This window comes from Anolis carolinensis, chromosome 5 (assembly GCF_035594765.1).
Source record: "Anolis carolinensis isolate JA03-04 chromosome 5, rAnoCar3.1.pri, whole genome shotgun sequence".
Classification (NCBI taxonomy): Eukaryota; Metazoa; Chordata; class Lepidosauria; order Squamata; family Dactyloidae; genus Anolis; species Anolis carolinensis.
The window spans coordinates 2,755,177-2,771,643 of NC_085845.1; the positions used below are offsets into that span (position 1 = coordinate 2,755,177).

The following is a 16,467-nucleotide window of genomic DNA, read 5'->3' on the forward strand; positions in this document are numbered from 1 at the left end:
ATAGGGCTGAGCCCATGAGGCGCTTGTTGGGACACAGAGGGCGGAGCTAGGGAAGGGGGTGGGGCCTCTTTCCAAGAGCCCGAGACAGGGCTGAGCCTCTATATTTCTCCTGAGAGGCCTTTTAGGACTAAGAGGCGGGGCTGGGGTGGGGGCGGGGCCTCTTCTCAAGAGCGCGAGACAGGGCTGAGCCTCTGTATTCCTCCCCTGCGGTGCTTGTTAGAACACAGGGGCAGAGTATAGAGGTTCACCCCCGCCAGGCACTTGGGAAGAGGCCCCGCCCCCTCCTCTAGCCCCGCCCCTTGTGTCCAGGACAGGGATAGAAGCTCAGCCCTGACTCAGAGCTCGTAACTCCGCCCATCCCAGTCCTGGCCGCCCATTTGACTGTCATGGCGCAATGCTATAGAACCCTGGAAGTTGTAGTTTTGCAAAGTCTTTAGCCTTATTTCCCAAAGGGACTCCCCAAATGAACTCCTAGGGTTCAATTGCATGGAGCTAGGATTGAGCCATGGCGGTGAAAGTGGTGTCAAACTGCACTAATTCTTCAGTGTGGACGCAGCCTTCCTCTATGGCAATCCCAAGGCTGCCCTTGTGTGCTTCTTTCCCTTTTTTTTCCTCCTGACCTGCAGCTGTTTCCAGTTGCTGGGTCTCGGGGTATTCAATTTACATTTAATTTAAAATAATTAACGACACTCTTGATTCTCAGGGGCCCCCAGAAAGGCTCGGCCATCTTCCCAGGAGTCTATTCTTACACCTCCTTCCCCGCCCAGCGACAACGCTTTCGATTCAGGAAATGTTTAATCCTAATTTGGGTTAATAATTTCCTCACAGGGAATTCCATGTTTTAAATATTGGAAACAGAGACTGGTTTTGCTTGTTGAGGCTCTTGTTATGCTGCAAAGTATTTGGAGTCGTGCAACCAGGGATCAAAGCACTTAATACGTCAAGAGAGTTGCACTCCAGCAAAGCGCATGGATGGATGTCTTTGGGAAAAGGGTTGGCCTTTTGGGTATGTATGGAGGATGGTGTGGCTGAAGAGTCATAAACAAAATCAGAGATTATTTATTTATGGTGTCAGAAGTGAACTGAGGATACTATTATAATGTACTGAAAAACACAAAGTTAAAAACTTGGCATGATACTAAATGTCCTTTGAGCAGAAGCTGGCCACTTGGAGTAATCCTAATATATTGCACTAGGTTAACTTTATCCCTCGCCCTCTAGTCTGAAGATTGAAGTGCCAACTATGTCGCTCTTGGTCATTGAGTATGTTTTTAGATCGTGTTTTAATTGTTGTGTTTGGAATTGTTTTTACCGTTGTATTTTATTGTATATTGCTAGGCCTAGTTCCCCATGTGAGCCGCCCTGAGTCCCCTTGGGGAGATGGGGTGGGATACAAGAATAAAGTGTTGTTGTTGCTGCTGTTGTTGTTGTTGTTATGGTGTTGCTATAAGAAGGTGCTCCATTTTCCATGTGGCAGGGCTCAAACTAGTTCAAGTTCATTTTATTACAGTCACAGTAAATAAATGCATCGGGTCTAAGGGTCAGGAAGTTTAAAACTCCAAAACTACAAGACTACAAGACTCCAAAACTACAAGACTCAAAAACTCCAAAACTACAAGACTCCAAAACTACAAGACTCCAAAACTACAAGACTCCAAAACTACAAGACTCCAAGACTCCAAAACTACAAGACTCCAAAACTACAAGACTCCAAAACTACAAGACTACAAGACTCCAAAACTACAAGACTCAAAAACTACAAGACTCAAAAACTCCAAAACTAAAAGACTCCAAAACTAAAAGACTCCAAAACTACAAGACTACAAGACTCCAAAACTACAAGACTCAAAAACTCCAAAACTACAAGACTCCAAAACTACAAGACTCCAAAACTACAAGACTACAAGACTCCAAAACTACAAGAGACTCCAAAACTACAAGACTCCAAAACTACAAGACTCCAAAACTGCAAGACCAAAACTACAAGACTCCAAAACTACAAGAGACTCCATATAGAGGATTATATCAAAACTCAACACAATGAGTGGAATTAAAAGAAGGGGAGTCTGAAGGGATTGAGTTGGGGTGCTCATGTGGCACAGGGACAGGAAGTCCGGTCAACAGAGGAGGGAGCAACATCCATACTATAATTTAAAGACTATAATCCCGATTTCCTGCTAGTATAAATTCTTGACTCGTACAAGCTTGCGCTATTAGTCATCGACTGCCGTATTCTAATCGCTGCTGTGCAGAATTTGGCGTCATTATAAGTTATAGCCGGGTTTGTATCTGACTACATTGCAGTTGGTGGTCTGTGGTTTGCTCTTCTCCACACTCGCATGCCGTGGACTCCACTTTGTGGCCCCATTTCCTAAGATTGGCTCTGCATCCTGTTCAGAGCGCAGCCTGTTCAGCACTTTCCATGTCACCCAGTCTTTTGTGTGCCCAGGAAGGAGTCTCTCATCCGGTCTCAGCCACTGATTGAGGTTCCAGGTTTTAGCCTGCCACTTTTGGACTCTTGCTTGCTGAGGTGTTCCTGCGAGTATCTTAGAAAGCGGTTTTTTTTTTATTTAAGGCATTGGTGTGCTGGCTGATATCCAAACAGAGGATGGGCAGCGATGTCACTGCCTCGGTCCTCTCATTATTGGGTGCTACTTCCCAATGGATGTCAGGTGGTGCAATACCAACTAAATAGTATACTTTCTCAAGTGGTGTGGGGCGTAGACATCCTGTGAAAATGCACCATGTCTCATTAAGAGCCCGGGCTGTGGCGCAGGCAGGAAAGCAAGCCAGCTGCAATTAACTGCAATGAATCACTCTGACCAGGAGTTCATGAGTTCGATGCCCGCTCGGAGCCTATGTTTGTCTTGTCTTTGTTCTATGTTAAAAGGCATTGAATGTTTGCCTATATGTGTAATGTGATCTGCCCTGAGTCCCCTTCGGGGTGAGAAAGAAGGGCGGAAGATAAATGCTGCAAATAAATAAATAAATAAATCCACAGTTTTAACGTGGTGAGATGCATTCCACACTGGACATACGTATTCAGCAGCAGAGCAGCCAAGCGCAAGGACAGATGTCTTCACTGTCCCCGGTTATGATCCCCAGGTTGTGCCAGTCAGCTTTTGTATGATGTTATTTCTCGCACCCACCTTTTGCTTGATAGTCAAGCAGTGCTTCTTGTAAGTCTGTCTCTACTGTCTGTCTGTATATGTGGTATGTCTGATAATGGCCTTGAATGCTGTTCTGTCCTGTCCTGTCTGTCCAAACGGCATTGAATGTTTGCCGTGTATGTGTACTGCGATCTGCCGTGAGTCCCCTTGGGAGATAGGGCAGAATATAAATTATTATAATTATTATTTTATTATGACACAGCAACCAAGATAGATATGCTGGATTCCATATCACAAAACCACAAGTCGAACACTTCCCAAGTGTCTAGGACTGTGTGATGTATTTTCGGATGATGCACGCAGATCCCAGTAGGGTGGCCTTTTGCAGTTGGCAGATCGTAATTTTATTATTATTTTATTATGACACAGCAAACAAGATAGATATGCTGGATTTCATATCACAAAACCACAAGTCGAACACTTCCCAAGTGTCTAGGACTGTGTGATGTATTTTCAGATGATGTGCGCAGATCCCAGTCAGGTGGTTATTTTGATTATGATTATGATTATTATTATGATTATTATTATTAAGTCAGAGCACGGTCCAGAGTGTCTCCCAGGTATGTTGTTGTGCTGCAGTGCTTCACTGGAATTCCTTCCCAGGTAATTCTCAAAGCTCGGGATGCTCATCTGTTCTTAAGGTGAAAAAGCACAAATCTGCGTTTTCAGTAAATTAGGAATCAACTAGTTTTCCATATAATAGGCAGTAAGAGATTGCAAACTGGGTTCCTTTTAAATAGGTCTTGTGGCGCTGAGATGGAAGGTGATTGCTATTATTATTATTATTCCATTTTTCTCTCTTGACTGAGACCCAAAGTGGTTCATATCTCTCTCTATAGCTTTTAAGTTGCTGAGCCACTTTGCGTCCCAGGCCTGGAAGAAGAGCGAGATACAAATTGATGATGGTGGTGATGGTGATGACGACGACTTTTTCTCATGGTTGAGACCCAAAGCAGCTCTGACTGAAGATAGCAAGTTGAAAACAAATGCTTACAGTATGGGTACTTTTTTTCTCAAAAAAAATAACAGTCGGCAGTCTGCTTTGTTGGAGGGGAGCGTCTGAAATTGATGGAAGCGTTTAGGGTGATTGCTCAGTTTGTTTAAAGCTTATTTTAAATGGCAATTATTCTTTTATGTAGCTTTGTTGTGACTCAGCTGGAACCTCAGAGTTGACTCTGATGGGGATTATGGGATTCAGGTTCAAAATGAGATTCAGGTTCAAAATGACTCTGATGGGGATTATGGGATTCAGGTTCAAAATCAGGTTCAGAATGTCCCTGTTGTAGAAGATGAGGAACAGAGAGTTTTTCCCACAGCAGGGAATGAAGGGAATGGTGTTTATGACACTGAAACTAGCCAGGTGCAAATTGACTCTGAAAAGGAGGACAGTTCTCAGTCTGATAGCAAGCAGGCTGATGCTAACAAGCTGGCTGGCCTTGATGAAACGGAATCTTTTGATTGAGCTGACCGTTTGAAATTCAGGGTTTGAAGGAGTGTGAGAATAGCAAACAAGAAGGAGGTCAGAGGCCAAAGAAATGCTTTCATGCTTTGCAAAGGGTACTAAAACGGTGTGTTTGGAGACAAACCTTTGTCAAAGCAAAGAAGCAAGCTCTCGTTTTCCTGGATTACCTTGCAGCCTTTGTGTTCATGTTCTTGGGATTTTGTCATGCTCTAATGGGACTTTGTTCATTCCTTGTGATTTCTTGGATTATTCTCTAAGGCTTTGTTTTGTAATGATCTTTTGGAACTCTACTTTTGTTTTTAAAGAACTATTTATCTTCTATTTTCTAATAAACTACAAAAGACTTCAACCTGTGTGCAGCCTGGTGTATTTAGCAAGGTGAAGCTAACCTGAGGTGCGACTAGCTTTGGGTCTCATCGCGCTCTATGTGGTTGCCATGGAGAAGTAGGCAGAGCCGATTGCCATTTAGTTGAAGAAGTGCAGAGTTTAAAAAAAGAAAGCCAGTCTGTGCTCTGATGAGGCACAGGGAAGATTGATTCCAGGTTGATGGGATCAAGGAGACTCAATTGTTCATTTTGAGTCAGTATTAAATAAGTTTGGTGACTTATTTAATGTAGTCTGTGTCCTGGTAAGGAACAGAGAATCTGTGATAGTATATCACAGGGGTGACTGTGGTTTGAAGTCACTGGTTAGTCCAAGTTTCAGACTTTGGGAACCAATCCCAGCTGGACTCACAGAGATCCATTGAAGTAACGGTTTAAAAGTGGCAGAGGAAGAAGTTTTAACTACTTTAAGTAAAAGAAGTGATATTTTAGAGAGTTGATTCATCTCATTCCAGTATTGTAACCAATACCTCTAAGTGAGAAACAACATTGTAACCACTAAGCTCTGTGCCTGAATAAACTTGTTATTGTTCTTCCAACATCTAAGCCTCTGTCACATATATTCTACAATATTTTAAGCCCTATATATATATATATATATATATATATATATATATATATATATTCATATATATCTAGACATGTCTATATATATTTGCGTGTTCATTTCCCCCCTGTATATTTCCAAGCCCTATATATAGGTAGGTAATAATATATTCATATCTATCCAGACATCTCTCTTTATATGGATATTTGCAGAGACTTGCAAACATATGAGCGTAAATTCATATATATAAAAATAATGTATATGTATGGCTACAGGTGCACAGGTACATGGATCTATATGTATAAAGAATTTGCAAAGACCTGCAAACATATGAGGGGAAAATTCATATATAAAATTAATTTATATAGATAGATGGATGCACATATAAAGGTACTTAGAGATTGCAAAAGCTTGCAAAGAGTTAATGCCTATATATCTGTAGGAGAGTTTAACAAATATTTCAGGGGAAAATGCTTTCATAAGATTAATGAATATATATTTTTCTTCTTCCTGACTTGTAAGGGCGTCTTTCTTTTTTCAAAACATTCCCTTGATTAAGAGTGAGAGAGGCTTTGCAAAAGAAAACACACTGATAAGGGAGGAGAAGAGAGAAATAGATCACATATTGCAAGCAATAGCCTGCAGGCTCTGTTTCCGGCCTTGACCTTGACCCGATTATAAGCCGGGGAGGCTTTTTCAGCTCATCAATAAGGGCTGAAAAACTCGGCTTATCTTTGAGTATATACGGTAATTATGGAATAGTGCAATTTACGCCTGGAATAGCTCCTGGAATATGCCTTTGGATTACGTGGTTTTAATTACCCGTATATACTTGAGTATAAGCCGAAGCACCTAATTTTACCACAAAAAACTGGGAAAACATTGACTCCAGTATAAGCTGAGATACCAATGAAATTACATTAATTGAGGCATCAGTAGTTTAAATGTTTTTGAATATTTACATCAAACTGTAATTTAAGATATGACTGTTCAACTCTGATCAAATAATTATTCTCATCTTCTTCAATGTAAATGTGCTTATGTATCCTTTTAATAATAATAGAGTAAAATAATACATGCAATAATAATAAGAATAATAATAAGATCAGAGTGAAATAATAAATGTATTATTATTAATAATAAAATAGAGTAAAATAAATGTAATAGCAATAATAACAGAGTACAATAATAAATGTAATAATGCCAATGATAATAGAGAAAAATAATAAATGTACCATATATTCTCGAGTATAAGCTGACCCAAATATAAGCCAACCAGGACCCTCACCCGAGTATAAGCCGAGGGGGGCTTTTTCAGTCTTAAAAAAAGGGCTGAAAAACTAGGCTTATACTCAAGTATATACAGTTATTTGTTCTAAGATTGGTATGTTTTTAATTATTTGGTTTTAATTTATATGGGTAGTTTTATTCTATGTATGTATGTGGCATTGAATTGTGCGTTTTTTGTGAGTTGCCCTGAGAAAGTCAGGAAAGAAAAAGAAATGGATGGAGAGAAGAACAGATGGATGGATGGATGGATGGAATGAAAGAAAAAATGAAAAGGAAGGAGATGAAGTAAGGAAAAAGGAAGGAAGGAAGGAAGGAAGGAAGGAAGGAGATAAGGAAGGAAAGGAGGGAGAGAGAAAGGGAGGGAGGGAAAGAAAGATAGGCAGGAGGGAAGAAAGGAAGAAAATGATGGAGGGAAGAATGGAAGGAAGGAAGGAAGGAAGGAAGGAAGGAAGGAAGGAAGGAAGGAAGGAAGGAAGGAAGGAAAGAAGGAAAGGAAATGGAGGGAGAGAGGGAAAGAAGGAAGGAAGGAACAAGGAAAGAAAGAAAGAAAGAAAGAAAGAAAGAAAGAAAGAAAGAAAGAAAGAAAGAAAGAAAGAAAGAAAGAAAAAGAAACTTGAGGAAGGAAGGAAGGAAGGAAGGAAGGAAGGAAGGAAGGAAGGAAGGAAGGAAGGAAGGAAGGAAGGAAGGAAGGAAAGAAGGAAAGGAAATGGAGGGAGAGAGGGAAAGAAGGAAGGAAGGAACCATACAAACCATACAACTAACCATACAAAGCACGTAAACACAAAAATAAAATGGTTGTGCACGCAAGCTTTTAATGAATGAGAACATGGACTTTACATGACCTGTACGAAGACTTATTGAGGATTCTGGATGAATGGATTTTAATCTTGGACATTCTTAAAATTTTATATAATGTGATTTTATTTTGTAATGGTATCTGTTTTATATGAACTGTTGTTTGTAGATTGTTTTATATGAATTGTTGTTTTTACATTGTTTTTAGGCATTGAATTTTTGCCATTTACTGCAAGCCGCTTTGAGTCTCCTCGGAGAGAAAGGCGGGGTAAAATTGATGTAAATAAAATAAATAAATAAAATTCATTGATGTATGTATGTTTCTATATTAGAGTCATGTCAGGGAATCGTGACCCTGACCGATTGATGAGTCAGGCCTCGCCTTCTGCTCATCAGCCAGACTACTTAGGCAGCGGCGAAAGTGGCACCGACAAACAACACCTCAGTTGTTAATTATCTGCTGATCCCAGCGGTTCTAAAGGCTTTATTTACAAGTTATTTACAACACTAAATGCCATCATTCTCTAGACACATGTTGCCTTGGCAAGGACAAAACATGGCGCATCCTCTCGGCTTGCTGAGTCCGTTATCAGTGCAAGCAGGCACCTCCTTGCATTCCGCAGTTCATGACGAATGTGTCAGCGGTGGACGACGTTGGGGTGAGACCCTTGTTGCCGTGCAGAGTGAGTTCCAAAAACATCATCCCGGTCTCACCTCCTTCTCCAGGCTGTTTTCCCATGCGGAGAATCAGCACTGGTCAACAAACACTCCAGCAGGCGAAGAGTCAGTTGTTTAACTGTTGTTTAACTTTATTTACATAACTATTTACAGTTGCAGTTATTTACAATAAATCCCGGACACATGGCTGTGTCTCCTCGGCTACAGAGCATAGCATTCACTCTGCTTCCAAAACCAACGTTGCTTCGTCTGAAATCTTTCCCTGTTTCTCCCTTATTTAACCATGCTTACAAGCCAAGAAAGCATTTCTCTGTCCTTGGGTTCCCACATGTTTACCAGCTATTCTAAGAGAACGTCTGGGACAATGAACTTTTAGCTTTAACCTTGTATCCCTATCTAAGGAAGACTCCTCTGACTCGCTGCCAGAGACACCTGGGACTTGTTGATGTTCTGAACTCTGTTGATGTTCTGAATCCTGTGAAAGGTCAGCCTTATCACTGGCTTCTGCTACACTGCTAGTCTGTTTATCACAGGCTTCTGTTTCACAGCTAGTCTGTGGCCACTCTAACAATTCAGAGCCTTCAACATTTCCCTCATCAACATTTCCATGGTCAGCTTGCATAAACCCAAATCCCCCTTCATCATCAGACTGAACCACAACATCCCTCATCCTCCAAAGTAGAACCCCCATTATCCTCAACATTTATTTATTTATTTATTTACAGTATTTATATTCCGCCCTTCTTTCTCACCCCGAAGGGGACTCAGGGCAGATTACAATGAACACATATATGGCAAACATTCAATGCCAACAGACAAACAACATACATTAGACAAACTCAGAGTCATTTTTAACATTTTTCCAGCTTCACGATTCCGGCCACAGGGGGAGCTGTTGCTTCACCGTCCAGAAGTGGCTGTACTTCCTAATTACTTTCCTCGTGTTTTGCTGGCAGTTTTATGGTGTTGTAAATTAGCCTCCCGCATAAAGCGTCCCTAAATTTCCCTAATTGACAGGTGCAACTGTCTTTCGGGGCTGCATAGGTCAACAGCAAGCCAGGGCTATTAATGGTCAGAGGCTTAACCCGACCCGGGCTTCGAACTCATGACCTCTCGGTCAGTAGTGATTTATAGCAGCTGGTTACTATCCAGCTGCGCCACAGCCCGGCCCGGCTGCTGAGACCCAACACGTTGCTGTCCACATATTAATTAATAAATGTCCATCTTCCTCGAGGTTGGACTACTATTTCTTCTAAATCAGGGCAGTCCATTTGTCCACCTTGGTTTTCTGTGTCTCCTAAAGCAGCTGCCTTCCTATGAAGGAAAACTCCCCTCCGCTTCTATGCTCCCGTGTGAAATGCTTTGCCAGCAATGTTTTCCAAATATGGGAGAATATCCTGTAAAGGCTGCCGATACAAATATTGGCAATCTCTGCTTTGGAAACATTTCTCCCCTTCACACGATGTTTGCGTAATCTCTTGGAAGAGCTTTTGAGCGCTACCTGGATGAAATCCACGGCCTGTTTTCCTTTGAGAAAACTTCGCCGCTCTCTGGTTTATGGCCACGGAATAATATATACCGGGCCTGGGCCAACTTGGGCCCTCCTTCCAGGTGTTTTGGATTCCAACTCCCGCCAGAGAAGAGGAAGGTTTTATGATGATGTAAATTAGTTAAATTAGCCTCCCCGCATAAAGCAGTACCTAAATTTCCTACTCGACAGATGCAACTGTCTTTCGAGCTGCTTAGGTCAACAGCGAGCTAGGCTATTAATGGTTGGGAGCTCAATCTGACCCAGGCTGGCTTCAAACTCATGACCTCTCGGTCAGTGCAGTAAAAACTCGAAAACGTGGCTTTTCAAGCAGACCTTTGAACAGGGTTAACCTTAATTCATACCTGAGGACCAAGCGCTTTGTTTGACTCGGGCACTTAATGTGGCTGAAATTGATGCAGCCATTTTATCCACAGCTATCGCTGCAGTTTATTGAGTATTTTAATTAATAGGGGGGTTTAATGCTGTTTTTAAGTACATCTGTTTTATGTAATTGGCACTGTTATTGTTTACAATTGTTATGTGCATTACGGTATTTCTGTTATGTGTTTTACTGTATTGTATATTCCACGACACGACCACATGCTTATAAGCCGCCGAGTCCTTTTCGGGAGATGGTGGCAGGATATAAATAAAGCTATTGTTGTTGTTGTTGTTGACACAAAGGCACAGTATGACACAGCAAACAAAATAGATATGCTGGATTTCGTATCACAAAATCACCAGTCGAACACTTCCCAAGTGTCTAGGACTGTGTGATGTATTTTCGGATGATGCGTGCAGATCCCAGTCGGGTGGCCTTTTGCAGTTGGCAGATCGTAAGTTTGTGAATGTCTATTGTTTCCAAATGGTGGCTGAGATCTTTTGGCACGGCACCCAGTGTGCCCATCACCACCGGGACCACCTGCACTGGTTTCTGCCAGAGTCTTTGCAGTTCAATCTTGAGGTCCTGAGAGCGGCTGAGTTTTTCCTCTTGTTTTTCGTCAATGCTACTGTCACCTGGGATGGCAACATCAATGATCCAAACCTTTTTCTTTTCCACAACTGTGATGTCTGGTGTGTTGTGTTCCAGAACTTTGTCAGTCTGGATTCGGAAGTCCCACAGTATCTTTGCGTGCTCATTTTCCAAGACTTTTGCTGGTTTGTGATCCCACCAGTTCTTTCCTGCTGGGAGGTGGCGCTTGAGGCATAAGTTCCAATGAATCATTTGGGCCACAGAGTTGTGCCTCTGTTTGTAGTCTGTCTGTGCGATTTTCTTACAGCAGCTGAGGATATGATCAATGGTTTCGTCGGTTTCCTTGCACAGTCTGCATTTTGGGTCATCAGCTGATTTTTCGATCTTGGCCTTGATTTCATTTGTCCTGATGTCTTGCTCCTGGGCTGCAAGGATCAGGCCTTCTGTCTCCTTCTTCAGGGTCCCATTCGGGAGCCAGAGCCAGGTCTTCTATTATTATTATTATTATTATTAATTGCCTTTGTCCTGATGTCTTGCTCCTGGGCTGCAAGGATCAGGCCTTCTGTCTCCTTCTTCAGGGTCCCATTCGTGAGCCAGAGCCAGGTCTTCTCCTTGTCAGCTTTTCCTTCAATTTTGTCAAGGAACTTTCCATGTAATGTTTTGTTGTGCCAGCTGTCAGCTCTACTTTGTAGTGTGGTTTTCTTGTACTGGTTTTTTGTCTGCTGTGCTTTGAGGAGTTTCTGATTTTTGACTTCAATCAAAGCAGGTTCTTCACTTGGCTTTACATATTCTGTCAAGGCATATGATGATGATGATGATGATGATGATGATGATAATTATTATTATTATTATTATTATTGGGTTGTTGTGTGTATATACCTCACAGCCTCTGAGGATGCCTGCCATAGATGTGGACAAAATGCCAGGAGAGAATGCTTCTGGAACGTGGCCAGACAGCCCGGAAAACACACAACAACCCAGTGATTTCGGCCATGAAAACCTTTGACATCATCTTCATCATCATCATCATCATCATTTTTATTATTACTATGTAACAAAATTTGATAACTGTTCTGGTCTGAAAGTGTTATTTCCTGCTTAATTGTATGGTCCTTACTTTGAAAGTAGTTGTTCTATTCCAGAAAGTACATTTTTGTGGCACAAACTGTGTCAAATCAGCTGAGACTCTACCAGATATTTATTGAAAAACTATCGCAAAATGTGCTGCAGAGTGTCCTTTCTGCAATGATAAAGTTTTGGCAGTTTAATAAACTTTTTCATATTTTTATTGCAGACCCAATTTGGAAATGACACTGATAACCTAGGAACAAAAATTGGGTTACACAGTGTAATCGTTTTTTATATATTTTTCCTTGTATAAGCGCAGTTTGGAATTTTTCCCCTTTACACTTCTTATGTACTTATCATTGATTCTTGTGTCATTTCCTCCAGAGCCACTCCGTGCGGTTCATCACTTACATCACTGTCAACAGATATTTTTTTCTTATTAGAAACTTATTCATTAATTACCATGGTAATTACTGCAACCTGATCAACAAATTGTGCACATTATAAAAAAAGATAGCTGCACCAACACTTTCGAACAGGACCAGCATTCCACTTGTGCAGTGATTAAACCTTTCTGGAGGTTTTTAAGCAGATCCAGGAATGCTTTGGTTGTGCGTTCTTGCTTGGCTGAAGGTGGTTGGACTAGATGCCCTTTGGGGGTCTCTTCCAACTCTTCCGAAGTATAGATAGCCTTGGATTCCAATGAAGCTTCTTTCTCTGGAGTTTTTTTGATGTCCATCTGTTGAGAGGGCTCTTTCTCTGGAGGTTTTAAAGCAGAGGCTGGTTGGCCTTCTTCTGGGAGGGCTTTGATTGTGTCTTCCTGCCCAGTAGAAGGAGGTCAGACTAGATGCCCTTTGGAGATCCTTTCCAGTGGTGTCTCATTCTATGGAGATCTTTGGACTGAGGCAGGATGACCGTCTTTAGGGAGGGCTTTGATTGTGTCTTCCTGCCCAGTAGAAGGAGGTTAGACTAGATGCCCTTTGGAGATCCCTTCCAGTGGTGTCTCATTCTATGGAGATCTTTGAACTGAGGCAGGATGACCGTCTGTAGGGAGGGCTTTGATTGTGTCTTCCTGCCCAGTAGAAGGAGGTTAGACTAGATGCCCTTTGCAGATCCCTTCCAGTGGTGTCTCATTCTATGGAGATCTTTGAACTGAGGCAGGATGACCGTCTGTAGGGAGGGCTTTGATTGTGTCTTCCTGCCCAGTAGAAGGAGGTTAGACTAGATGCCCTTTGCAGATCCCTTCCAGTGGTGTCTCATTCTATGGAGATCTTTGAACTGAGGCAGGATGACCGTCTGTAGGGAGGGCTTTGATTGTGTCTTCCTGCCCAGTAGGAGGAGGTCAGACTGGATGCCCTTTGGAGATCCCTTCCAGTGGAGTCTCGTTCTGTGGAGGCCTTTGAACTGAGGCAGGATGGTCATCTCTTGGGAGGGCTTTGATTGTGTCTTCCTGCCCAGTAGGAGGAGGTCAGACTAGATGCCCTTTGGAGATCTCTTCCAGTGGAGTCTCGTTCTGTGGAGGCCTTTGAACTGAGGCAGGATGGTCATCTCTTGGGAGGGCTTTGATTGTGTCTTCCTGCCCAGTAGGAGGAGGTCAGACTAGATGCCCTTTGGAGATCTCTTCCAGTGGAGTCTCGTTCTGTGGAGGCCTTTGAACTGAGGCAGGATGGTCATCTCTTGGGAGGGCTTTGATTGTGTCTTCCTGCCCAGTAGGAGGAGGTCAGACTAGATGCCCTTTGGAGATCTCTTCCAGTGGAGTCTCGTTCTGTGGAGGCCTTTGAACTGAGGCAGGATGGTCATCTCTTGGGAGGGCTTTGATTGTGTCTTCCTGCCCAGTAGAAGGAGGTCAGACTAGATGCCCTTTGGAGATCTCTTCCAGTGGAGTCTCGTTCTGTGGAGGCCTTTGAACTGAGGCAGGATGGTCATCTCTTGGGAGGGCTTTGATTGTGTCTTCCTGCCCAGTAGAAGGAGGTCAGACTAGATGCCCTTTGGAGATCTCTTCCAGTGGAGTCTCGTTCTGTGGAGGCCTTTGAACTGAGGCAGGATGGTCATCTCTTGGGAGGGCTTTGATTGTGTCTTCCTGCCCAGTAGAAGGAGGTCAGACTAGATGCCCTTTGGAGATCTCTTCCAGTGGAGTCTCGTTCTGTGGAGGCCTTTGAACTGAGGCAGGATGACCGTCTGTAGGGAGGGCTTTGATTGTGTCTTCCTGCCCAGTAGGAGGAGGTTAGACTAGATGCCCTTTGGAGATCTCTTCCAGTGGAGTCTCATTCTGTGGAGGCCTTTGAACTGAGGCAGGATGACCATCTCTTGGGAGGGCTTTGATTGTGTCTTCCTGCCCAGTAGGAGGAGGTCAGACTAGATGCCCTTTGGAGATCCCTTCCAGTGGAGTCTCATTCTGTGGAGGCCTTTGAACTGAGGCAGGATGGTCATCTCTTGGGAGGGCTTTGATTGTGTCTTCCTGCCCAGTAGAAGGAGGTTAGACTAGATGCCCTTTGGAGATCTCTTCCAGTGGAGTCTCGTTCTGTGGAGGCCTTTGAACTGAGGCAGGATGACCGTCTGTAGGGAGGGCTTTGATTGTGTCTTCCTGCCCAGTAGAAGGAGGTCAGACTAGATGCCCTTTGGAGATCCCTTCCAGTGGAGTCTCGTTCTGTGGAGGCCTTTGAACTGAGGCAGGATGACCGTCTGTTGGGAGGGCTTTGATTGTGTTGTTTTAATGAGATGCTCTGCCCTAAAGGGAGCCCAGGTGTGCAGAGCAGAAGGGAGCTCTCCAAGGTGGAGATCCCTTTCCTCCAAAAATCTGTTTGCTCCCCAGTTGCCTTTAGAGAGCAGATTAAAACCCACACATTCAAATTACAAGAAAGGGAGTTCCATATCAATACAAAAGCGAGACATGGGCAAACTTTGGCTGTTTGCTTCTTAACCTTCGGTCTTTTTCTCGTGCATTTTGCACCCAGGAACGTATATATCCTGACATCCTTAAAGCGTGCAAGACAGATCTGCAGAGGCCTCTTCTTCCTTTGGGGAGTCAATGGCTCTCTCAGTGATCTCATTAGAGCGGGCAAACCCTGAGCGCCACGACTGCAAATCCGATGCCTTTCGGGGCGACTAAAACATTGTCCAAATCCCATTAGCAAATGCTCAGAATGCTCCGCTAACAAAGGGCTCATTGTCCCTTGCAACTCTCCTTGGAATTTATTCCATGTTTAGCAAACAGAGATGGACGGCTACCGAGTGACCGTTCTTTGCAGCCTGAGACCTTGGAAGATTTGCTTGCATCTACAGCCTGCTTGATGCATGAAAGGCTTTGCAGGTATAGCCTGTTGTCGAAGGCTTTCATGGCCGGGATCACAGGGTTGTTGTGTGTTTTCCGGGCTGTCTGGCCATATTCCAGAAGCATTCTCTCCTGACATTTCGCCCACATCTATGGCAGGCATCCTCAGAGGTTGTGAGGTGTGTTGTCGAAGGCTTTCATGGCCGGGATCACAGGGTTGTTGTATGTTTTCCGGGCTGTATGGCCATGTTCCAGAAACATTCTCTCCTGACATTTCGCCCACATCTATGGCAGGCATCTTCAGAGGTTGTGAGGTATATGGAGAAACTAAGCAAGGAAGGTTGTGTGTTTTCCGGGCTGTATGGCCATGTTCCAGAAGCATTCTCTCCTGACATTTCACCCACATCTATGGCAGGCATCTTCAGAGGTTGTGAGGTATATGGAGAAACTAAGCAAGGAAGGTTGTGTGCTTTCCGGGCTGTATGGCCATATACCAGAAGCATTCTCTCCTGACATTTCGCCCACATCTATGACAGGCATCCTCAGAGGTTGTCAGGTATATGGAGAAACTAAGCAAGGAAGGTTGTGTGTTTTCCAGGCTGTATGGCCATGTTCCAGAAGCATTCTCTCCTGACATTTCGCCCACATCTATGACAGGCATCCTCAGAGGTTGTCAGGTATATGGAGAAACTAAACAAGGAAGGTTGTGTGTTTTCTGGCCTGTATGGCCATATACCAGAAGCATTCTCTCCTGACGTTTCGCCCACATCTATGGCAGGCATCTTCAGAGGTTGTGAGGTATATGGAGAAACTAAGCAAGGAAGGTTGTGTGTTTAACGGGCTGTATGGCCATATACCAGAAGCATTCTCTCCTGACATTTCGCCCACATTTGTGGCAGGCATCCTCAGAGGTTGTGAGGTATATTGGAGTTCCAGTCTCCGTGTGTCTTCTTGTTAAAGTGATGTTATGACAGAGTATGACACAGCAAACAAGACGTATATGTTGTTGTTGTTGTTCTTATTAGAAGTTATTGTTTAGAGTTCAGAATTGGGGGTTGTTGTGTGTTATCCGAACTGTCTGGCCATGTTCCAGAAGCATTTTCTCCTGACGTTTCGCCCACACCTGTGGCAGGCATCCTCAGAGGTTGTGAGGTATATAGGAGTTCCAATCTCCGTGTGTCTTGTTGTTGTTGTTGTTGTTGTTGTTGTTGTTATTATTATTATTATTATTATTATTATTATTATTATTATATTGTATGACAGAGCAAACAAGATAGACATGCTGGATTTCGTATCACA

At 43.2% G+C, this 16,467-nt stretch overlaps 1 protein-coding gene across 1 annotated transcript in view; it reads left to right on the forward strand.

Moving 5' to 3' along the window:
- Positions 1 to 16,467, forward strand: part of LOC100561861 (homeobox protein EMX1) — a 40,096-nt gene that overhangs the window by 17,619 nt on the left and 6,010 nt on the right. The window lies entirely within an intron of this gene.